General features: G+C 41.8%; 1 non-coding gene across 1 annotated transcript; it reads left to right on the top strand.

The window, feature by feature from the left end:
- The first annotated feature begins 501 nt into the window (after positions 1–501).
- Positions 502–583, top strand: trnas-gcu (transfer RNA serine (anticodon GCU)). The gene has a single exon. It is a non-coding gene; the product is annotated as a tRNA-Ser (tRNA).
- Positions 584–25,932: the final 25,349 nt, after the last annotated feature.

The raw sequence follows: 25,932 nt of genomic DNA, 5'->3' as shown, positions 1-25,932 counted from the left end.
TGCATTAAACCAAATCAAGCCCTCTGTGAGTGTCCCAAATGATCTGTTCTGTAAAACAAGACAGGAAGAAAGGTTACGCTAGAATTTGAACACAGAATTTCCTCTTTATTAAACAGGTGCTTTAACCAGCTAAACCACGGCGCCGGCAGAGCACTATGCTTACAGCCACGTGGACATACCGCTCTGAGACATCTGCGTTCGGTGTGCGCTGAGCCTGCTCGCCGAGCAAGTTGCCTCCTTTTCATGCACTACCAGCCTTGATACTAAGAGACAGGATGAGAAATGGCTTTTATCTGGCACTTTTCATATCCAAGGAGATCAATGTGCTTTCCGTGTACAACAGGGTGTCCTCTATACTCGCCACTGAAGCACAGGACACGCCTGGTGGATTGACATCATTCAAGCAAAATAGTGAAATGGCAGGTGGAAGAGGAAAATGACCATCAAGAAGAAAGATGATCTTGAGCGCGCCAACTCATGTCCGAAGGGGCTAACTCCCTTGACGAGGTGGCTGAGTGGTTAAGGCGATGGACTGCTAATCCATTGTGCTCTACACACGTGGGTTCGAATCCCATCCTCGTCGTCTCGAGCTTTTGACTTGTGATCCGTTTCTAAGTCAGGTTTGTGCACTTTTGCTACTGTAGTAGAGCAGTAATATTTCTAGCGTTGGCTGAACATGGCTTACAACAGTAGCTGACAGACAATAGTCTCTTAATATTTAAGACACCTGAAGAAGGCTCCACGGCCGAAACGTTGTGTTCTCTTTCTTCTTTTTTTCAGCATGGAATAAACCTATTACTTGGTCTTAATATTTAGGTTACACTTATGTTTTGTACTGCTTTCACCTGATATTAATAGTAGTCCTGATGAACGGTTTTGGGACATGGTGCATCTTGAAAAATGTTCCTGTTAATTTCAATTTGGAAAAACTGCACTCACCAGAAGCTGAAACAGGTCGTGTTTACATAATGCGCAATGCAATAGCAACGTTTGGAGTTGAATCTAGATATGAGTCCTTACCTGTTACAGGAGGCGTTTTAGGACTTTTTTTTTACCCCAGATAAAGCTATCAATTAATCTTACATTTCTACTATATCAGTATTAGCAACATTATCTTTACCTAGCATTAAATGTAGCTTTAAATAAGAGTAAATTTTAAAATATATGTAAAAGTAAATGCTATTCCATATATTGTAACTTTGTGGTATTTAGAATGTTTATCTGAGGATGCAAGGGAAAGTATTATACCTTGGGAAACATCCAAGACAAAGGTAAAAGAGGCTCATATTTTAATAAAATTTTCGATCAAAAGAAAACCACAATCTGTATGATATTATCATTAATATCCCAAGATAGCGACGTTCAGTTGAAAGATTTGAAGAAACTCTCCAAGAAGCAACTCCAGTAGTGGAGTTTTGATTTGAACCGATGTTTGCACCTCAATAATCCATTAGTCCTCGAAAGAAACAAAGACAGGGATGTTTTGAGTGTCACCGTGATCCTCTTCTCAATCCAAAAGAAAGGTTTTCTATGATCCTGATCCCACTAGCAAAAGAGTCAATTTCTGCCTGCACTGATATCCCTTCAAACGTTTTGTAAGATCTCTGGTAGAATATACAGTAGAATCCAGGTCTATTTCTTCTACTAAAAGAGACTATGGGAGTGAGTATTTTGATGTCGAACTGGGATTTAAATAGACAGAAACACTACACTACATTGGGCTACGCGTATGACAAAACGTGGGCGTTTTGAGTTGACCTTTCCATAGCTCAGTTGCTACAGCGTAAAACTGTTTCAAAGAGCAGCGAGCGATTGTTATGTCGCTGTTTTGAATCCGGCTCGAAGGATGGTGTTTTCTTGTTCCTAAATTAAAATGTGAAAATATCGAATTTGTCTTTCACTTTTACGTTCACCGAACGCTCAGCAAACAGAGAAGCAGAGGCTCCTGTTCTGATCTATCCTCACGTCTGATTGTCTTGCTTTGACCTTTAAAATGTGCAGTTGACGGTTCACTCTTCCTAACACAATTAAAGACCTGCGGAAAAGACTCGCTATCGGGAGTTTAGGTCAGTGGTAGCGTGCACGTACTCTATGAAGCATCGACTTCAATCGCCGGCGTCTCCACTCTGGATTCCTTTTAAACGCGATATCTTTCCTTCCTCTTGTGACTTCCCTCGTGTGTGAATTTCAGGGAGACACATAAACCCTTTGTCTGAAGAGACAAAAAAGACATTTTTTAAACCAGACAAAATGAAAAACGTAGTAATTATAGACACGTACAAAACACGTGAATCTAATTGAGAACATGTGGACCGGGGCGATGTATTACTAGTAGCGGCTCTGAGCTCACTGTAGTGTAGTTGAGTAAGAGGATAGTAGGGACAGTGGCGCAATAGATACCGTGTCTGATTCTGGATCAGAAGTTTTTAGGTTCGATTCCTGCCTGGCTCGTGAAGCTTTTAAACCACGCTACTCAACACTGTCACCTAGTGTGTGCGGTCCTACACAACCTTACTATCGACTGGATGAGTCTCCAGTTCATTCCGCCTGTTTCACCACCGTTATTGTTGGACAACAGCCACAGATATGAGAAGACATACTGTTCCGAACAACTGTCTTAAATAATCACGTTGAAAAAGGTGACTAAGTTTTTTTTTCTTTAACGTAACCTTACATTTGCCTATAAAGTTTACACTATTTTCTGTAGCCACAAATCCCCAATATTTCTGCTGTTTCCTGAGAAACACGAGTATAGAGTTAAAACACAATAAATAATACCACAAATCTATTCAGTTAACACCCAGATGTGACAGGGGTAACTTGCACCCCCTTTAAATATGTATTTCTTTAATTTCAGTTCTCTTCCCTCCCCAAGATACCTGCAAATTCACTATCGCGTATTAAAGGCTGTACATGCATTACCTGTAATACAACTACTAACAAAGATATCCATTAAAGTTAATTATTAATAAATAATAATTATTAATAAATAATACTATTATTCATAAAGACATGTATTCATAAGATTCATCATGAATAGTTGTGGTGTCTGGAAAGCAACTGTAGTTTAATATAGAAAAAAAGAGTTGTAGTTATTGAGGTAATTTCAGGTAGAATGCAAGAACTAAATTTAACTAGTCCCACAGTAATGCGTGGAAAAAAAATAATAGTAATGCGAAAAAAAAAATATTTGTATCCTGAAAACACAACAACCACAAAAGGAGAAGTATTCTGGGAACCTAGGTAAATCCCTGTAGTAGTTGAACAACTATAAAAACAAACAAAAAACTTGAAAACATAAAGAAAAAGAACATTAAAAAGATATCTGGGAAACAACAAAAACACAGAATCTAACTGTGAGAGCTTTTTCAAATTTTTGGTACTGCATCGTGCTCCTCTCGTCTAAGAAGATATCTCTGTGATATCTTTCTAAGAAAATAATTGCCCGGTGATATCGACTCAGGTACTCAGTTGTTACGTGCTGTAATTCGATATATGCAAAGCATATGTATTCCCTCCAATTATCAATAAGGTATTAAACATTACATGCCACTTTTTCTCTAGCTCATGTTCATGTTGGATCAGTGAGAAAGGCATGCCTAGTTGTGCTTGAACCAGCACCTTACTTTAATTTTAGTCCCGACCTGACCACACTAAGCAATTGTACCATAGAGACTCCAACAGGTTGGTTTTCTCCATTTACAGTTTTTGGGAAAAAAATAATCTGCATTTTTAAGCAAGATTGTATTTCAAATTTCACAAATTGTAAGTATTTCTTGAAAAACGCTGTTTCAGAAAGAAACTGAGTAGACGGGAATAGTCCAGTCAGTAGAATATTGAACTTCTCATCTCAGGGTCCCTATTCAGGCGGCTGATTTTCTTGCAACTACTTATTCCATAATGAAACGAGAAGGAAACACATTACATCAGAGGAGCCTTCTTTGGGTGTGATACAGAATAAACCTTTATTTGTTTCTTCCAAATTAATTTTAACCTCATCTCCAGCACCTAAACTCGTCAGTTGCTTTCAGTAGCTAAAGACACAGACCATACTGCTCCAGGTGAGGTTCAAAACCACAACCTCAGCATGACTTCGCTGTGCACTGCTGTATAAGCACCGGGCACAGACCAATTGCGCCACTGGAGCTGTATACAGATGCAGCCGTTCAAAATGCGCAGGTGATACCGCATTATTTTGCGGTACGCTGTACGCAGTCTACCGCAAGCTACCGGTAAATACCGCAAGTTACCGTAAATTCTCCTATAATACGACAAGCAAAATAATAGTATCCGGAATTTCCGCAAGGTGGAGCTAATAAAGCTCAACCTCTCATGTTTGAGCTGTGGCCATCAAAGTCTTTAACGAAGATATTACTAATAGTATTAATAATGAATGACCTTGGACAAGCTGTAAGTGTAAACTCAAAGTATTGCCCTGGTCAACATTCTTTTTTTCATTGACCGTCTTTGTAAAAGTAACACCACAGCATTTCGCAATCACGCATTTGTTTCCAATCATGCAAAGTACAGTGATTCACCATGCCTTTCACATGCTCATAAAAGAGATTGATTTAGGAACATAAACATATTACCGTATGCAAACTGTACTGTATACAGTATGTATATGTATATTTAATGTCTTAACTGTGCCCGTTTAAGTATTGAATATTCATATCTAATTTTACCACTGAAGGGAAATCTTAGTAGCTGAGCATAAAAAGAATAGGAGCATACTGCAACGCGTGTGAAGGCCATAAACGATATTAATTTTGGAACATAAACATACAGTATATGGCTGGTCTCGGTACTTTAAAGAAAACATACACGAAACATGGTTTCATTATGACCAGAATCGGTCTTGAGATATTTTTAACTTGATTTACAGTATTTGAGAGGTATGTCTTAACACCGATACTACAGTGCTTAAGTACTGCTCACGTATATGTTTCTAGGTTTATATTATGCATTTCATACGGTCAAATTACTTTTGAGCAACTAATAAGAAGCGCGAAACGGTATGCGTTTTAGTTTCGTTTTGTGCTGGGACCCGTGGATTGATTAGAGATATCAAGTACATACAAGTCATTTTTTAAATGTTGTAGTTCATCTTGAAAAAATGTTACGAGTACATCATCTATCAACAATTACACAGGTTCTGTTTCCATATTGCGGATTTTGGTTACGTAATATTATTTTCTAGATTTCACGTTGTGAATATATGATTTGGGCAAACAGAGCCGCAAAGAAGTACATTATGGGTTGTTGTTTTTTTTTTTGCAGTTTTATCTAGAACAAGCGATGCTTAAACCTTTGTCTGATTCTTGTGAAACTATCCACACGACAGTTACAGTACCTAGGAGTTGACTTCAGTGATGTCACTGATGGGATGTTTCTAAAAATCCATCCTCTGTAAAACGTCTTCTCTAGTTGTCCTGCATATGTATTCGCTAATGAAGCTGTGTGTTCTGAGCCTGGATCTCTACATTTCTGTATGAACCAGCTTAGAGGGCTAAAGACAGCTTGTGTTTAAATTGAGTGTAAGGCAATTTATGCTTCTAAAGTCATGGTCAGCATTTATTATTGTACTGTGCTGTAAACTTGTTCTGTGCCAAGTCACATTATTTTATAGCGTTTTTATAGCGTTATCAAATCCGGTGGCGCTGTGTGTTAGTTTCCTGACTCCCATGTCACATGGTCTGTGATTGAAACCTGTAATACCGGTTTAATTCGTCACAGCCAGCACTCCGGTTGTAAAGTAGAAGCAGGCGAGATTTCCAGCGAAAAACACCTCCCCCTTCTTCAGGTGTGAGGGTCTTCTGCTCAGAATGAAACGCTAAAATGTAATATAGGCTCTGAATGGGTTCAATTATGATTTGGGCTTGATTAAGGTCGCTGCCTTTCATATAAAACCCTACTTGAATCCTTATAAACTAAAAATCAGTGTTAGTGAGTTCTAAATAAAGAGGTATCCAGGTAACAGTGAAACGGGCGGACAGTCTGGGGAGATCGCCCGTTTTCCATGTAAATAGTTCCCTGGTTCCGCACCCCTTGGTGTTTCTCTCGCTCTCTCTCGGGTCACCTGATCATTAGCTCGAAAGATTTCAGTGCTTTGTGTATATTCTAATGGTAGTGGGGGCAGGGTGTGTGGGCACAGGTTTGGTTGAAATTGCATTGGAGATCTATGTTCTTCACACCTGAAACATTTTCTCTGAAAGCATTTTCTTCGCAGTTTAACCGATCTTGTTACAGCATGTTACAGTTTACTATTATTAACCATATTAATTTTAAGTGCTTAATGTAAAATCTTGTAAAAATATATTTTCATTGTTCAAATATACATTCAGTCTGACTATCATATAATAAGTTAAATACAAAACTAAAGAAAAAATAGGGTTAAATATAATTCAAAATATTTTGCTAACAATGTTAACTGTTTATAATAATAAAATGTATTAACTAAGGAGTAGGATGGTACAGTTGTTAGTATGTGTTTTGTTTTGTTTCTTTTTCATAAATACAACAGTAGTACCTGATGTCTCAGTGGCTTTCAAAATTAAATTATGCATGCAAACCTGTGAACTAGAAAGATAACTAAGATATCTATCCATTATATTCCATAATATCCATGAAATATATGGCGCTGAAATATGTGTGACGCAGTGGTGGCCTGACACGGTGAGGTGCCCTGGCAGCTGTATGATGCAGTGGTGGCCTGGCACGGTGAGGTGCGCTTGCAGCTATGTGACGCAGTGGTGGCCTGGCACGGTGAGGTGCGCTGGCAGCTGTGTGATGCAGTGGTGGTCGGGTATGTAGAGGTGCACTGGCAGCTGTGTGTTGTGACACAGTGGTGGCCTGGCATGGTGAGGTGCGCTGGCAGCTGTGTGATGCAGTGGTGGCCTGGCACGGTGAGGTGCGCTGACAGCTTTGTGGTGTGGCGCAGTTGTGGCCTGGCACGGTGAAGTGCGCTGGCAGCTGTGTGATGGAGTGGTGGCCTGGCACCGTGAGGTGCGCTGGCAGCTGTGTGGTGTGACGCAGTGGTGGCCTGGCACGGTGAAGTGCGCTGGCAGCTGTGTGGTGTGACGCAGTGGTGGCCTGGCACGGTGAAGTGCGCTGGCAGCTGTGTGGTGTGACGCAGTGGTGGCCTGGCATGGTGAGGTGCGCTGGCAGCTGTGTGATGCAGTGGTGGCCTGGCACGGTGAGGTGCGCTGGCAGCTGGGTGATGCAGTGGTGGCCTGGCATGGTGAGGTGCGCTGGCAGCTGTGTGGTGTGACGCAGTGGTGGAAATGTTCACCATGTTTCACCATGCTGAAAAGGCCTGTTTAATTGTGTCTGAAGTCTGATGTTGTAAATTTTATTGTTAAAAAGATCCATGAAAATGTCACTACTAAAGTTAGCTGGTACTGTTGGTATTGTAAGTGGCAAGTAGAGCTCATATTTTAGATTTTGTGTAGTTGCTAGCGTTGAACTGTGTGTTGGATGCACATGAATATATTCATTATATGCCAGCGCACCTCACCGTGCCAGGCCACCACTGCGTCACAACACACAGCTGCCAGTGCACCTCTACATACCCGACCACCACTGCATCACACAGCTGCCAGCGCACCTCACCGTGCCAGGCCACCACTGCGTCACATAGCTGCAAGCGCACCTCACCGTGCCAGGCCACCACTGCATCATACAGCTGCCAGGGCACCTCACCGTGTCAGGCCACCACTGCGTAACACCACATAGCTGCCAGCGCACCTCACCATGCCAGGCCATCACTGAGTCAGAGATTAAATAAAACCTCACTCGCACCAAACAAATTTATATTTCGAAATATCACAACATGATCGAATTTAAGTCATTTTAATAACAATGAATAGTCACCTAGACGTTACAATATAAACATTTATATTGATTTAAATAACGTTTTGATTTAAATCGCAAATGCGGGTTTAAATATATGTGTTTTTTGATTCACAATCAGACAAATGCAACATAAATTGATATCTTTGTCTTCTAAGTATCTTAATAAACTTTCAGCATAGCTTTCTCCCCGTTTAGATTTATTTTGGGATCAAACGTGGAAAGATTAGATTGTAATCGTTTTTATTTTTTAAATACATTTTAGAAAAGTGTAATCTATACTAAAAAGCTGTACACCACCTGCTATAAAGATACATATTGTAATACTTTCGGGTTCGGATAGGACAGACACAAGAACTCAGACTTGCGGAGTTAAAGCAAGTTAAAGCCTTGATTTTATATATCACCTTTAAAAGTGGCATCTCAAAGCAAAGTAAATACCCAACACTGATTGTACCCATCTGTCATGCTAATAAAGCAGCTTGAATTGAATTGAGAGAGGGGGGGGGGGTATATTTGCTTTGTGTATAAAGTACATTGTGAATGTTTTCACAGCCTTCACTTTGTCGTTTTTATGCCATTTTTTGACCACGCACGAATATTCCTATGTCCGTATCTTCGCAAGGGAATCAGCGCGAATTTTAATACTAATTAAATGACCGCGGGCACTTTCCACCCCCTCTACATTCTCAGAGTAGAACAGACTAACCTTCTAATGAAAGACGGTCCACCCCCCACGGACAGGAAAAGTGCCCACAGGCACTTAAACTTAATATGGTCAGTAACAGTAAACAGTAACATGGTCAGAAGGAGCACGTACAAACGTTTCCGAAAATAACCACATGTAAGACTCTGATGCTTAAAATGTTTAGGGAGAAAGTGGAATACTGGTGTGTATTTTTTCTTTAAACTACCAATACCAGCCATATACAGTCTGTAACGTAGGGATTTCTATATGTCTTTATTTAGTGGTTACATTAGTGACAAAGGCTAAACTTTTAGCTTCAGTAACGTGTACATATCTCCCCTTTTTATAAAACGACATGGTTGAAAACTGTTCCAGAGCCACTGTTGTTTCATCAGTGAAAAGTACATCATGAAATGCCTCTCCCTGTTCAATCCACTGGAAAAAAGAAAAGGAGCATAAAGCTTCTGATGGTCATAAACCATATTCATTTAGGAGCAGCATCAAAGGTATGTTTTTAACTGCACTGCATTGGAGAGAATACCATAGTGTGTTTTTTTTTTTACTCCCTGGCGGAAACTGGCTTCCAGAAGAATCAGTATGGCTCAGAGATTAAATAAAACTTCACTCGCACCAAACAAATGTATATTTCTAAATATCACAACATGATCGAATTTAAGTCATTTTAATAACAATGAATAGTCACCTATGCGTTACAATATAAACATTTATATTGATTTAAATTGCGTTTAAATCACCTTTATTTAAAACCCATAAATAAAGCTGATACTGTTTAGACTTTTAATTATTTAAAACTGTATTAAAGCAGCACGATACACAATGCAACGTAAATCGCTATCTTTGTCTTCTGTGTAATAATGTTCACCTCTCTGTCCAGCAAATTTACAATAGTAATAATAATGAACTTTATTGTATATGGCGCCTTTAAAGGTGGCTCCTCAAAGCGCTTTACAGGTTAAAAACAATACTGTTAGGCTGGGAAAACGATTTTTTTTTTAAGAAATACAAAATGAGATATAATGATATGTTCCGGCTTAGACATTAACGAAGAGCATAACGCGTGTACTGTATACACTGCAAGTACAACCCCCCTCTCTGCAGGAGTGCTGGCTGTGACGAATTGAACTGGTTTCACGGGTATTTTCAAAGTAGGAGGCGAGATTTCCAGCGAAAGACACCTCCCCCCCCCCCTCAAAAACCCAGTAAGTACAGTACTTACTAGTTAAAGGCTAGGCTCCTCAATGAAATCGCTTTAACATGCTAATGCGTTGGTGTAACAGTCCGGGCGTGGCAAGCTTCTAATTTCAACCCGACTACGGCGAAAGGAACCCTTCTTTCATTAGAAGACAATGAACATATTTTAGCCCTGAATGAATTAATAGCAAACATGGTTTACATAAAAGACATTTTTCCAAGAAAGTTTAGCCTTTGTCACTAATGAAACCACTAAATAAAGACATAAATATAAAAATCTTAAGATTTTTAAAATACATGACTTTGTACAGACAAATTAGGTCTGTTTGGGAATGTGTAGTTACATGTTCTGGCTGTTTGTGAATTATCGTTGTTGAGTATGGAGTGTTGAGGTATTGATTTTGTGTAATGCTTTATGTTGAAAATTTAGGTGGATTTTGTTTATGATAAACAGGATAAACTGGGATGGGAGGAAGGTTTGGTTTTGCATAAGGGGAGGGATTATGATAATTGGAGGACTTTGCGAGAGTAAAATGGTTTGATATATTTGATTTTGTATTGTGGTTGTTATCTATGTTTTTGGTTGGTATTATGTTTATATGGTTGTTTTTGTTGGTTGGTTGTTATTATGGTTATTAATAATACGATCTATAGTTGAAATCTGAGCCTAAATAAAAAGAAAAAGCAAGTGATTAGGTTTATGAGCAATCTAATTACTTATTCGTTTAAAACGCTATATAAAATAAAGTTTATTATTAATTTGCTGGACAGAGCGGTGAACATTATTATGCATAAGACAAAGATAACGATCCTGATCAGTTTAGAAATCTGTGTACGCTGTAAGGTTTTTACTTCTTAAACTTTTAAAATACACGTTTTGAATAGAAAGAAATCCTCTTCTTGGTACAGTATGTATAGCAAACCAGCACGACTTTTTTCTCCAATCAGAGGGGTGTCAGATGGTGTCAGCCAATCACCATTCTGAAGCCCTACCATAATCTCTGGTATGGGGAGACCCCAGAATTCTGTCCCATAGTTTAGACAGATGATAGATACTTTTATTGATCCCGTGAGGGAAATAAAGTAAATCATTTTCATTTTAGGAAATTATTAAACGCTCGGTTAAAAGCAAAGGAGATTGTCTGTTATAGTGGACATAAAAACAAGAGTTCGCTGGCATTATATCCTGGAAGACACAGACCGGCGCCAGACCGGTAAAATGCCTGATGAACTAGGGATTGGACAGTTTCCAAGTGCTTGTACAATCGATGGAAATGTTCAAATAAATGTGCAAAAGAAATAAACAAAATAATCATTTATTTCTTTATCATATTGGGTAGCTAATGTCCTCTCTTTGCTAGTTAGTGGCTGTGTTTCTGCATTGGGTAGCAACGGGTGACTGTTCTCAGGCGGAAGATGTAAACAGCTTAATGTTCGTGTTAAATAATTTTTTTAAATTAAAATTCATTCTATACAGCAATCGCATATTTGGGTACCGTTTCATAAAACTTTCATGCTTAAAATGTTTAGGGAGAAATGGAAGACTGGTGTGTATTTTATGTGTGTATGTATGTATGTACAGTTTACATACATACAGTAATGTTTATGTTCCTAAATTAATATCGTTTATGACCTTCAGATGCATTATGCTCCTCTTCTTTTTATGCTCAGCTACTAAAATTTCCCTTTAGTGGTAAAATCCATATAAATATTCAAAACTAAGCTGATTAAAATGTGCACAGTAAAGACATTAAATGATTAAATCTTTGCACTACCAACCAATGCACCACGAGTGCCCCTGTCGGTCATTTTGGCCAGCCAATCACTTACCGCGTTGCCCTCCGGTGCCCTGCGGTGGCTTGTGGGTAGGTTACTGTACCGCGGGTTTTTACCGCGCATTTTGAATGGCTGCATCTGTACCTCCCGCTCCTCATACAGACTACCGCTGCAAGAAAATAGGGTTTTGGTTGTGGATCCATCTCCACGTGGGGGAAAGGGACAGTAAAATAGCAAGGAAAATACAAGAGAAGAAACTGAAAGAATTTTGCTCACTGCAAAGTAGAAAGGAAAGAGGTGGCCGGATACATAAAACAGCTAGGTGGATAATTTATAACGACGATAACATTTTTTTTAACTAAGTAGCCTTAATGGCAATACAGTGTTAGGAGTTTGGCTTTTCTTATTTCTTCTGCAGAACCAGCGGTATCGGAATATACTGATCAGCATAAGAAGCGCTTTCGGTTTCTGATAGATTTTATTGAGCACTGCTCTAAACTTTACATTTGCTCGGGCTGCTTATACGCTGCACAAGCCGGAGCGCGTACGTTTGGTGTCCGAAATGGACTGGCGGTGGCAGGTCGACTTGGTGGACATGAGAAAACACCACGAGTTCAACGACGGTTTCTGTTACATCTTAACGTGTATAGACATGCTGTCTAAATACGCTTGGGCCATGCCGCTGAAAACCAAGTCTGGAGGGGCCTTGACAGGCGCCTTCCGAAATATACTGCAAGAGGGGCGTGCTCCTAAAAAGCTACAAACGGACAAGGGTAAATAATTTCTTAACAGGACCTTCCAAAATTTTCTCAAACATGAGAATATTGAACATTTCGTTACGGCCAGCGATGTGAAGGCTAGCGTGGTCGAGAGGTTTAACAGAACTATTAAAACAAAAATGTGGAGGTACCTGAGACACAAAAACACCTTTCGATATATCGACGTCCTATCAGATCTTATTTACGCTTATAACCATAGTTACCACACGACTATTAATCGAACCCCGGCTTCTGTTACGTCTGACATCTCCCTTGAGGTGTGGAGAACGGTCTATGACGAACACTTTAAGAGAAAACCGTCAAAGTTTTCATTTAATGTGGGTGATCGCGTGCGGGTGTCCAAAATTAAGGGAGTGTTTGAGAAGGGATATGAACAGACCTTCCTTTACAGATGAAATTTTCAGAGCTCGGCTCTGAGACCCTATTACAAACTGCAGGACTACGCAGGCGACAACATTAAGGGCTCCTTCTATGCCGAAGAGCTACAGAAGATAAACCCCGCTGTTGAGAACGTCTACCGCATCCAAAAGATTTTAGCAGCCAGGGCTCGTGGCAAAAACAAACAGCTTTTGGTAAAGTGGCGCGGTTGGAGCGATAAATTCAATAGTTGGGTAAAGGCTTCCGAGGTCCGAGACATATAGAGGTGGTGAAAAATGAACCCCAATGGTTTCTATGTTACGCTGGCCAGTAATTCATCCTCAAAGATGTTTCCAAAGAACACCAACGCGTGCTACACAGAGCATCTGGCAAAGGCGATTGACCTGGACGGGAGCTGGGAAGTGGGGCTGGTCGAGCTGCACTATCCGCACACGCTAAACACGTTTGATGAAGATGAAGTTTTTCTGTTTGTCAGCGATGAGCTCAAGACTATCTGGACATGTACCTTACCGAGAGGGTACTACAGCAACATCGAGCAGCTCTTGCATGAAATGAAACGGGCTGCGGAAAAATCCAAGTTAACGGCTGTAAGCCTTAAATACAACCCCATTAGTCGGTCGGTAAGGATTGTTAGTGATAAACGGTTTGTTATACAGGTGCATAACTGCCTGGCGAGGATGTTGGGTTTCAAATCGGGTGTCGGGGGTGTAAAATCACCGCACCCCGTCGATATGACTGGCGGATTTAACACCATGTATATATACACCGATATCATAGAACACCAGTTAATAGGTGACGTCTACGCACCGCTTTTGTGTTGAGTGCCCTTCAGAGGCGTGGATGGTGAATTCGTCACAGTATTGTACGACAAACCCCATTACATGCCGGTGAGCATCGACCATTTTAACAACATCACTATTGAAATAAAGACAGATCAAAACGAACACGTGTCATTTGCATTTGGAAAGGTCATCGTCAAGCTGCATTTCAGACCTGTGAAAGCGACAAACATCTGAAAGGATGATGTTCATCAAGAGCTACGGGGATCCTTCTTTGTATACGCACTACTACAAACAACAGGCTGGTTATGGATTACTAGGATTTTCAGGGCTACCGGTTCAGTACGGCGCGGGTATCAGGGGTATTTTCAGAGCGCTATTTAGAAAAGCCGTGCCTTTTCTGAAACGCAGGTTTGAAATAGCTAAGCCGCACATGGCATCGGCGGCTAAAAACATCGCCAAAGACGTGGTTAGCAACATTAAAAGCGCGGTCATGTCTAAGGTGGCAGCACATCAGCAGGAAGGTTCGGGTCTAGCATACATCCGCAGGGGTGTCAAGAGAAAAAGACAGACGTCATCATCTCACCGTCGGGGGCCTCCGAAACCTGATAAAAGAACGGCTAAGCGCAGACAGTCAACTCATAAAAGCTTCAGGTCGACCAAGAAGGGCGTGACACACTGCAATCAACGAGACACGAAACGAGACATTTTAAATATGGCTTTTGTTCACGGCAGGTCTGCAGAATGCGCCAAGTCGGAGCTGGACATACTTCAATTAGCGCCTACCCAAACAAGCATCGAGAAAAGCTTTTACATAGAAGTTCCACCCCTCACGGCCCTAACAGAAAACGCACCTCTGGAGTTCTACGTCGCAGGCAACGGAGAAGATTATTTAGATTTAAACAACGCCCTGCTCTATTTGACCTGTAAAATAATGGAAGCAGACGGTCGGGACATTGATGCGGCAGCCCGTGTGAGTCTGGTGAATTACCCCATCGCAGCCATCTTCAGCCAGGTTGACATCACTGTAGGAGACCGATTGATCAGCCAGAGTAACAACTGCTATTCTTACAGAGCCTTTATAGAGTCTGTCCTGAACTACAGTGAATAGACGCTGAAGATGCAGTATTTAACAGGGCTCTTTTACAAAGACACAGCCAGGGAACACGAGTCCACAATTTTGGATGGTCCCAATCAGGGGTTCCGAAAAAGAGCATCATACACGACGCAAAAACGAAAACTGGAGCTCCTGGGTCACATTCACGCAGACCTGTTTTTTCAGGACAAACTACTACTGAATGGCGTAGACCTGAAAATAAAACTCACGCGCAACAGAGATGCTTTCTGCTTAATGAACAACGTCAGAGAACACAAACTGAGCGTATTCTCTGCATCTTTGTTTGTGAAAAGAGTCAGAGTGTCACCCGGGGTCAGACTGGGACACGCCGAAGCACTCCTGACGGCCAACGCTAAATACCCCATAGACCGCTTACAGATGAAAGTCTTCAGTCTGCCTGCAGGGAGCCGTGTGTGTAACCAAGAAAACCTCTTTCTCGGACAGTTACCCAAAGTGGTAATTTTGGGGTTTGTGGACAACGCGGCATTCAGCGGCAGTTTTACACAAAACCCCTTCAATTTTAAACACTACAACATTAACTTTCTGGCTCTCTACGCGAAATGAACAAATCCCCACTAAACCGCTTCAACCAGACTTCCAGAATGGACATTGCGTCCGTGAATATTTTAATCTGGTGGTAACATCCGGGAAGCGTCTGAAAGACAAACCACTTCTGGTGGACCGTGAGGAGTACGCACGCGGTTACACATTGTTCGCTTTCAACCTCAGCCCCGACGACGAGTGCACAGGGCATTATTCACTTATCAAAATGGGTAATCTGAGAGCTGAAATACTCTTCGCGCTACCGCTACCCACTACAGTTAACATGGTTGTGTATGCGCTGTTCGACAACGTGACAGAGCTTGATATGAGACGTCAAGTCATTTACGACTTCAGCTAAAAAGCACGGGAGGCCACACAACCTGAACATAAAGATGAGCACCAAACAGCTGGAAGACATTCTAACCCGAGACTGCTACACCCGAGACAGTTTTCTAGGCGTGTTCCCCAGTGATGCCCTACCTCGCGAGAGACTGGCGCGGCGCCCTCTGAGTTTAATAGTTAATACTCACCCACACGACTGCCCGGGTGAACACTGGCTGGCTATTTACTTATCCGACGACGAGGGCACAGAATTTTTCGACTCCTACGGATTTTCACCCGAAGCCTTTTTTCTTTCCCAAGAACATTATTGATTTCTTAAACAGAAATGCTAACTCCATATTTTACAACAACAGACAATTGCAAGATTCTTTTGCAGTGACCTGCGGTCTACATTGCGTCTTTTTTCTATACCATAGATGTAAAGGTTTATCTTTTAGAAACATTTTAGAACTTTATTCTACGAATGCAATCCAGAATGACCGCATGGTGGAAATGTTTCTGAAAAACCGACGTCGTGTGAGACGGAGACCCCTGTACCCATTCAAGCCCTTTGAAAATACGAATGTTCAATTATGCGGGTGTTTACGACAATTTAAAACATGTCATAAATGTTAATCGATCGTCTAAAATAAAAATGAAATCGAACCATTTCGACGTCAGTGTGGTTATTATTTAAAAAGAACACAAAACATGAATGAAAATCAACACAATATTTTTATTATACATTCGCTGTTATAGCGCTCAAGCTTTTTTTAATACATGTTACAGACAAAGCATTTTTAAACATATTGCGCACGCTTTTTAATATACATTTCAAGTCATTTAACACAAACACACATACCCAGAGAAAAAATGTTACAAAGACAACCATGTGGGCCTAGGTATTAATGATCGTCTCCTTTCAGCGGTTATCTTAGAGACCGGGTCGACCGTCGACAACTCTACCGGTTGTTTTAAAGTTTTGACCGACGCTGCACACCCCGGCGGGGCAGCCTTGAGTTTTTCAAGTAGCTCTCGGTTACCATCGTTGGCTAGCAAGGTGCCCGGCACGTTGATTTCTGCCATAGGCTCCATGAACACATCCCAACCTTTTGGCTTCTTACCGACCGCAACTGCTTGCTGCTGCGTGAGAGCCCTGACAAGATCAATCATGTGAGAGCCCTCAACGGGTGCCCCCTTGTACACAAATTCCCCTTTTTCATTCCAGGCTATTAATGGTTCATTGCGGGCCATGGTCTTTAACAATATCTTGGCATTTCTCCGGAACCGCTGAGACACACTGTCCAAAATATACCCAAAGTCAGCGTCGCTCGATGTCAGCGGTTGTGCTAACGTGCGTGATAGCTCGGCGGGTGCATTTTCCGGTAGTACAACAGTTAAAGTCCCCTTTTCGGAAGTCTCCTGGCGTACTAATGTCAAATACCGTTGTAACACCTGACTGTACAATTTCACTTTTTCATATTCGGCCAGATGCGAGTTCTGAAGAATGTCTCGCATTTCATCATCCAACCGACGGGTTGTTATTTTTCTTACATCGCTTTCGAACCCAGACCGCTCTCGGAGTCGATCGAGCTGTTTCTGAGGTACCAGGTACATTTTTTCAGCGTGCTCCAATATTAACGTTGTAGAAGCCCCGTAATCAATGGTACTGCAATACTCAACAGGGTCCCGATAAAACCGCCGGACTGGTTCACCAAGAGTCTCTTTCTTTTAAGAGAAAGACCCTTTCGACTCAAAGTCTTTATAAGCTTACGCTTTCTCTTCAGGGTCCCAAACTGCTTAGCAGATAACGGTATGTTCCCTTTCAAGGTATTCAAGGCGATTTCAGCTATGGCCTGTACAAGATCATTTGTAGCCCCGCTTTCCACTGCTTGGGGGCGGCTTTTACCAGAAAATGTAAGAGAGTCAGGTTTCTCCGAACGCGTGAAGACATGACGACGCCCCGAACGTGTTTTTTCGACTGAGTCTGTGGTTGCGAGATCACCGACTTTTAGATTCTTTAAATACATAAGCCGCGGGTACATCTGGGGGTAAAAGACCTGTTCGCAAGCGATAGTCATCTGGGGTGTCGGCATTTAAATCCACCAACAAGTAACCGAAAGGTTTTTTAGTAGCGTCATCTAACGCTTCCAAAAAAATTTGGCTTTACCGGGGTACATCTGCCGGGACAGGGTTGTAATCTGTAGTTTATCTCTAGGGTTTTTAAACAGCACCATGTACTTTGTATTTAACGCGATGGTTCTACTTTTCCGGCCTTGACAAAAGCTTTTTCTTTTTCTATCTCATTATTTTCACACGCAGACTCCATCAAATCATCAACTATAATCAAATTTACTCTACCCGGCGGCAGTAGCTGGTCGTCGGAAAACGACGTCGGTAGCCCTTCTATAAACTGAATGTATGGAAATTTCACAAGCAACTCAGCGTATAGAGGTTGCCAGCAGCTGTAACACCAGACTGTGTTTTCGGGTTTACGAGTCGTAACGGTATCACCGTTCTCCAAGAGCTGTTTTATAAAATAACCCTTACCTGCAATTCGAGGGTCCGGACAAAATGCATGAAAACGGGTGTTTTAACCTGACATCCATCGTGTTAATATCCGTAGGGCAACGATGTCAAATTTTCTTGCAGCACCCGCTTGTCGTACACCACCTTCTGGGTTTTCTTTAAGGTCCGGGTCTCAATGCGCCAATCCTTTTTAACACGCACGATCATCGGCTGTTGAATAGAAATGTGTTTAAATTCCCGGCACTCTGCATAAGGGTTAACGCCATAGTCAAAAACCAAGTCCCGCAAACTCTCAAAGTTAACTTTTTCACAATTGTTCACATTGAGCGTAATGCCTTTTACCTTTAAACAGGCTTTCCCTCCAGACAGTTTGTACCCGTACGACTTGGGTCCTGTTGATACAAACTCGGTGATGTGTTGACCAGCATCGATTTCGCTGGTCAGCTCACCCAAGTAGTCACCCAGTTCCGGATTCCACTCACCCTCCCGGCTCACGAAGATAACGGAATCTGTGTCGTGGTACAGACAGCGGCCTTGCAAAGCATTTAGCAGATTGTATAACTCCAAGCGGGCATAGGCGGTTGTAAAGCTAGCGATGAAAATGTTAGTGTTTGAATGGCCCGTATACTGGTGTTTAGTGTGTTTCCACGTAACACAGGCTGTGTCTTCATCGATAAACTCACAGGCTGACACCTCATGATATGCCGTAAATAAGTACCTGAACAATTCATCGGGGTTTCTCACAATGGTGGTCTGTGGTAAATTGTCTCTTTGCCCATACTTGCCCCACAAACTGGCAATTTTTGAAAGCTGTATTTTGGCCGGATTCTTTTTAATGTTGCCGGGGTCCAGCCGGACACCCTCTTTTTCATAATATTCGCTGATATATCTTTGTTGTTTCGCGACATCTGTACACCACTCTGGAAACCCCGAAGCTTCCTGTTTCCCTTTCAGATGCAGTTTGATGTAGTCGGGGAAAAAAGATCGTGTGAGGCCTTTTCGAAATGCCAAATTTAGTAAATTTTACACACTCTATACCCCAGATCTAAGACCATCTGCAATTCAGGGGTGCACCAGACACCAGTCAAGGCGCGATCTTCATCACTGTGCTCGCAGGGAGTGGTCTGTTTTGTTTCAACACACGTACGACACAGTGTGAAAAACAGTTTTTTGTCAATTTTGGTTGTAAGAACTGGAAAGTACAAACGTCTGGGTGGGTAAACTTTCACCTTCGCTAAACCGAAATACAGTTTTAAATCTCCAAAGTTGTAATAAATTATTCGGGGGTGCCCCAGTGGGTATTTTTTAGTTTTGTTCACAAACGGATACAGACTGGTGAAATCATAGTAATGAATTTTTTCACCCGGCTGCGCTGTGTAATGCAAACAAATAGCATTTGTTCTCACCCCAAAAAGCGAATCGCGCGGTTGCAGAGGCTCTGGTAACTGCGCCGCTGTTAGAAATTTACCCAAGTCACCATTTTCAACTAGCATGTCTCTGAACTCGTACTCCCACAAAATACGCACGTTAAAACCTCTCATTTTGAGAAAATTAATTTTCACCATCGTCTTTCTGTACAACCAACCAAAAGTAGTGTTTGTCAGCGGATTAAAATCGTTTTCACAATAACAAACGCTTCAACCGTGAAAAAAGCAACCATTGAACTCAAAGGCTGTCTGCACTCCGTCAATTACAGCATAACCATCCAGAAAATATGGACCAACCCTGAACTCACCGGCCGTGGTTAACGCGTGTTGGATTTTAACGGGCTCTGTGTGTTCGATGTACATAAGCCACTGAATGCTGGGTGTAGAAAATCGTTTTTGCTGGCGGTGGTAATCGTCATGGGGTAGCAACACTATCGTCTCTTCCTGTAAAAACGTAAGTCTGAACATGGCCATGCAGACACTAGCGACGGTCACAAACTGAAAGGGGTCGATGCACACAACGCAGGCGGCCCCTGACTCAGTCACGCGTGTCTGTCTGGTCATATTCTTGACCTCGTGCCGAAACCTGACACAGCCTTCTCTTAGAATTGCCACATCCAACTGGCAGTAACGTTTCAACTCTCTCTGTAAGTTAAACACACTTCCCTTGCATTCTTCATACCAAACCAAGAACTAGGCTTTCTCGCTCGGCAGCATGTAGTTAACGCCGTAAAGTTCTGGCGGCAGCATCGGGCCGACATAATTTTGGTTTTCTGAAGTGTTCATCAAGTGTGGAAAATGACCCTTACACCCGGGGAACCCCATGGCTGCCGGCAGTTTGCTTAATTTCATAGGTAGAAAGTTTAAAGAATCGATAAATCTGATGTTCAGAGCTTTTACAGTCATGCACATTATCTTACCACCCTGATTAATTAGTTCAACGTCCATCTTTTCATCTAACAACTGTCTGATTACTAGGTAATTGTCATATCCCTTGCCATTGTGCGATATGAACGTATGGTTTTTGAAACGTCTATCGATAAATTTACACACAAAATCCTTTAGACAAGTTTCACCATAAAATTCCCAGCTTCGTTTATTGTCAATATGAAGGGCGTGGACGTAATTTGGTATGTGTGTCCCCGTTTCTTGCATGCATTCAAAGTCGAAAAAAATGTACTTGTTTGAAATTTTGGGGTTGTCCAAAGGCGTTATGTAGCACAAATGTGTCAGGGGTGTCGATCACGTTGTTACAACGCAAGCACAGTTTCTCTTTACATTTTTGACTTGCGAGGTTATAAACCCCACATTTCTCACAAAAGACCCGCGCTCACACTTACTAACACCCGTCGCCGCATTCCGCAAGTGTCTCGCCAAACATCGAGAGCTACGACAAAAGAGCTTACAGGCCGGGCAATTCAGAAATTCTGCATCAATTTCGCAACACTGGGGATCTAAACAGGTTTTACAAGCTTTAACACAGGCGTGTGCGTTCTTGTGGCTATACGCCGCATGGCAGTTAGTGCAAAAATATGCCGCCCCCACAAAAGCTTTAATATTTAAAACCCCGTAAAAATGCTCTTCATGCAGTAGAACAAAAAGTATTTTAGAATTTGGTGGTGTGGGCCCCGTTGTAAAATATTTCCAATCACCCTGGTCGTGGTACAAAATTTTAATGACCACCTTTAAGTGTTTTTCAAAAGCGGTAATGTCTGACAAACGAATTTTCTGATTCTCTGGAAAACCCAACTCTTTGTGCATTCGTTTAGCGCCCTGTAACATTTCCCCATCGGTACAACCTTCATTCAACAAACCGTACACACTCCCGGCGAAACACAGATTACCGCCCGTGTAATGTAAGTCGATAAGGTGCGCTTTTTTCCGAGCAATTACCCGGCTGTACAGAACGGATTTAAATCTTCGGCGGGCACCCCCCTGCATATTCTGAACGATCGTCACCACTAATCGGAGGCTGGTCATCGGTGAGAACTTCTGTGTGGCTCTGTAAGAGGTCTGAGATGTGGCTTAAAAAATCGGCAGGATTTAATTCTCCGGGGTGTCTCCTGCGTGAGAACAAGGGTTTGTTAAAACCACCCGCAGTCAAACGCAGCTGTACAAAATCATTCGCCCCGATGTTTGGAGAAAGTTCATCCAATATTCTCTGGACTGCACCATGCACAGCGGGGCTATTCTGTCGAGATTAACAAAACGGAATTCTTCATGGTGCTCTGTTGCTCTAAAATTATTATAAGACCTGTTATAACTACGTATACGCTCCAGGAAAACTAAGGGGTCTCTATTCGCCCCTGCACCGCCACCAACCTGATTCAGATCGTTCAGTACAACCGGTTCTCGGTTACCGCCATCCTGTTCTGCTACAACACCCTCGGGCATTAAGTTATTTTCTACCACTGCATTTTCATTGCGTCGTTCGGGCGACCCTTGGGAAATCTGATGCCTCTCTCTGAATCTTTGACGACGCAACAAACATGCTTTTGCCGGTTTAATTCTTTTATTTATGTACAAACGCTTGATGGTGGCAAGCGGTCGGTCTTTTAAACCCTTTTTAGACCGCATGCTTAGTCATTTATCACCGGGGATTTGCACCAATGAAGCATGAAATATCATCATCATGGTCTGAAATCCTGAGCTTAGAGGGGCATCTTCTGTAGAAATTATATCTAAGAGGTTAGCGGTGAAAACCTGGATCTGTTTTGGAAACAAGGTCTGTACACCGGCTAAAACCACTCTTAGACGCTCTAAAGCTCGTTTTTTGGACACCTCATTAGTGATCGCCGTTGATAGTGACTGTGTAATACAGCGCACTGAACCTAGCACATCACCCAACACCAAGTCTTTAGGCGCGTTATGATTTCTCTCCGCAGGCTTGACACGTCTGGCTTTGGTCAGCGTCTTAACAGCCGTCTTCGATGCAGTCACCACCTTAGGGTGCGACGTTTCCGCCACATTTGTTTCGCCGCGCGTCGATACAGCTGCTGTGTGAAAAAATAAGACTTTTTATTACCACGCCAGTGCTCCACATCTCAAAATCTGAAAACTACACTGTGATAAAAATAAAAGACTTTTCAACACAACAATCAATGAAATCTAAACTGTCAAAATCAGAAAACTACGATAACTATGATAAAAACGCCACACATGTGGCGCATCCTTACACAAAGGGCTGCGGGTGAATGGAACAAGTTACCCGGACATGTTGTTACACCGGTTTCCTTTACGGCTGTGGTGGCGCTCCTGGGTCAAGCGGCGTGGTTAACGGCCTATAGACCCTCGCACAGACCAGTCGCTTTTAACTTTAAAAGCTAAGCAGTTTTAAAATAAGGTTTTTTAACACTCCCAAACAGAAAACTACGCAAAGTAGGATCTTTCAGCGAATTAACATCCTAACAAAAGAAGTAACGTTTACCGTAAGTGGATCATAACACATCTTGACCACGCTTAAATTATATTAACCTTTGCTTGTTGATTTCAGACGTTTTGAGCTCGTTGACCCAGTTAACGTGTTGGCTCGTCGCAGTTTATTTTTTGAAGGTTCGGGGTCTGCACGGAGTGGGAAAATACCATTAGTGAAAGAACTCAACATCGCAAATTACCAAAAAATAGAAAAACGGTGGGGATTTTTATTATAGACACGTTTAAATGGCCATGCTAAAATAATGTTTTATATAATACCGACCTCTTCTCTCAGGCGATCTGATAATATGCCCCGCACCCTCTGGTATGACGTGAACATCTGCATGTGTCTCCACAAGGTTTTGCGGTGGTATTGTAAACCCCAAACGAGGTTTTTTAAATGTGTAGCGACTTGTCCCTTCGCCCGCGTCTGCGGAATAGACACATTCGAGTTCTGGTGTGGAGTATATACCCCTGTGTCTTTAAGACTCACATGGTTGTAAAGCGTTATTCAAAACATTGTCGTAATTACTCACCAGTGTTGTGCTGCGCCGTAACTGGTCTTTTTACAGCTGTGGTTTTCGGGGCTAATGGAAATGAATGGATACACACAGTCACGACCACATTACGGAACAACTCCCCGGTAATTCCATTATAATCATTCAATATTGCCTAGTATACAAATATTATACAACGTTTTGTAACTATAGCTAACACGAGACATGCACCGTGACGTTGTAATTGTCTCACAATAAGCCAGATATACATACCGCTGAAATTCGTGGAATCCTCGTCTTCGTCTATCAAGTCGAACAGTGTTAAGTCTGTAAATAGACTATCTTCAGACTGTTGTAATTGATCGGCGTGATCCATTCTGACGAGTTAGGCGATAACGTGAGACTGTAGGAATTGGAATCCAGCCAAAACTTCGCCTGTTAAACCGATTGAGTACTTATACTCAATCCGATAAACATTCTCTTCTAAGAAACACACATGGCCCCCCATAAAACCATTAATCTTAGGTATCGTTGGGGGTGCACGTACTGGTCTGTAGAAATTATTTTAAGAAACATTTTAGAAAACGTTTTAGACCGTTACAATGTTAAAATCTATATTATTTTAAGGCATACAACGGTGTCTAAATTTCATAGCTGCATTCCAGAGCTTTTAAGTACCGTGACCCCTCCACCACCTCACATCTCCAAAATATCTCTAATACGTGATTTTAAAACTTTAAGATCAACCCGTTAAAGTATAAAGAACAACACCCCATCATTTGTTGCCTGTTAATACCTTAAAGACTTTTACGCTTGCGGTGTGTGGAAATTTATTTCAAACTTTCGAAAAAAGCTGTTGCGAATGTGTTATCAAAAATAAGCTGTGTCTTATTACATTATTTTAAAAACTTTAAAATAATGTAATAATGTGTTTAAAATTTATTTTCTGGGCAAATACATCATGTGTGTTTGCGTTGTGTGTTAATACTTTTAAAGTTTAAAACTTATAAACTGATAAGTGAATACTTTTCGCTCTCGATAAAACAATGGCGGGGGGGGGGGGGTCGTTCTAAAGCAACACAGCCAATTGAAAAATGTCTTGTGTTATGTAGGCGTGGTTACACTATTGGCGCATATTCTTAAACGCTCCGGCCTGAGAGGGTCGCAGCGCGTCCCTGGAGCTGTCAGACACCGCCCCTTGTTGGGAGCTGCGAAGATGGCTTCTTTGTGTGGAGAAACAACGGGGTCCGCTACTCTACAAAGTGAAGAGGTAGGCGGCTAAAATATTTTTTCTGATCGTGGAATTCTTGTATCGGCGCTTAGCGTATGTCATTTTAATACTTGGTCTTCTTTTTAGCAAAACCCGACCCCGCCCTCTGCGACGTGTGACAGCGGCGGGCGTGTGAGTTCAGATGGGGTACCAGATATTGAAGAACTGCCGGGTGTTAACGATGATACCTCGCTACAAATGATAAATATTAACGAAAAACCTTAGCTCAAAAGTGCGTTAAATGCTCGATATTTTAGGTACAAAGCATGTCTATTTTGTTAAGCCTTCATTTTCTTTTTCCTTTAATAGAATAAAGAGGATGTGGACGGGTCAATCTTCAGACTACCGGCACAACTGAATGTTTCATGTCTATGCTTGTGTGTTCGGCCAAATATTAATAAAGCTGATGCCCAACCAGGTTTAGTTAACGATGTCCCTAATGAGCCCGATGTTATGGCCCAGATTGTGAAAGCAGTAGTTTATTGCATCTTCAAACACTGTTTAAAGGGGATCCTGGTTGATGACTGCCCGGCCTGTTTGATTGACCATCCCGGGCAGCGGGGTCACACATGCCTGTCTGTCGGCTACACAGATGGGTTTGAAGATGTGACGTTTGCCGCTTTACAAATTTATAAGTCTCTCAGTTTAGCCCGAATATTATCGGCTGTTCTGTACACCGCCAGGTGTCTGTGTTCGTACACCATTACAAATGACACTGAGTGGGGCATAAAACAGTTGCTGAAAAACATAATTGAGGATCGCTCCCCATACGAGCATGTACACACCATACTTGAACAGCTGGATGAAAAATTAGTAGACGTGACTTTTGATGCGTTGCAAAAGAAACACTATTCTTATTTTTACAGATGCAAAAAAAAAGATCTATGTAAAATGTGAATACAGCTTTCACTCTGTTTTACAGACCCGGGTGTGCCATCGTCCAAAGAATGAAGAATTTCGAATGTATACATCTGAATTCTTCCTAAGAGTGCTTTACACACTTCTCTACAAAGCTTGATATGCAAAACAAAGAGTCGAATGCTAATGTCCTTAAATTTGTTAAAGAGATAGATGTGTATGTCAAGAACTTGAGTGAAATTATTGCAGATCTGATGTTTTCAGATCAGAAACGGAAGCCTGGGGGGTTCTACAGTGTGTATTCCAAAATACAGCGTGTTTTGCACAGAACCTGTGGTAACACCATCCCGCTGATTACGCAGGCAAATTTTTTTGCACTGCTAGATCGGATCGCCCAGTGTGGTTCGCATGACTTTAGACATGGGGAGCGGAAGGGGGTTATGAATGCTTTTACAGATGCCTCAAAGTTTCTCAGCAATGTTGGGGTGGTGGT

Source organism: Atractosteus spatula, chromosome 10, assembly GCF_055471065.1.
Source record: "Atractosteus spatula isolate fAtrSpa1 chromosome 10, fAtrSpa1.hap1, whole genome shotgun sequence".
In the NCBI taxonomy this organism is placed as follows: domain Eukaryota; kingdom Metazoa; phylum Chordata; class Actinopteri; order Semionotiformes; family Lepisosteidae; genus Atractosteus; species Atractosteus spatula.
The sequence above is the reverse complement of the archived record's forward strand: the minus strand, read 5'-3'. Positions and strand labels throughout refer to the sequence as shown.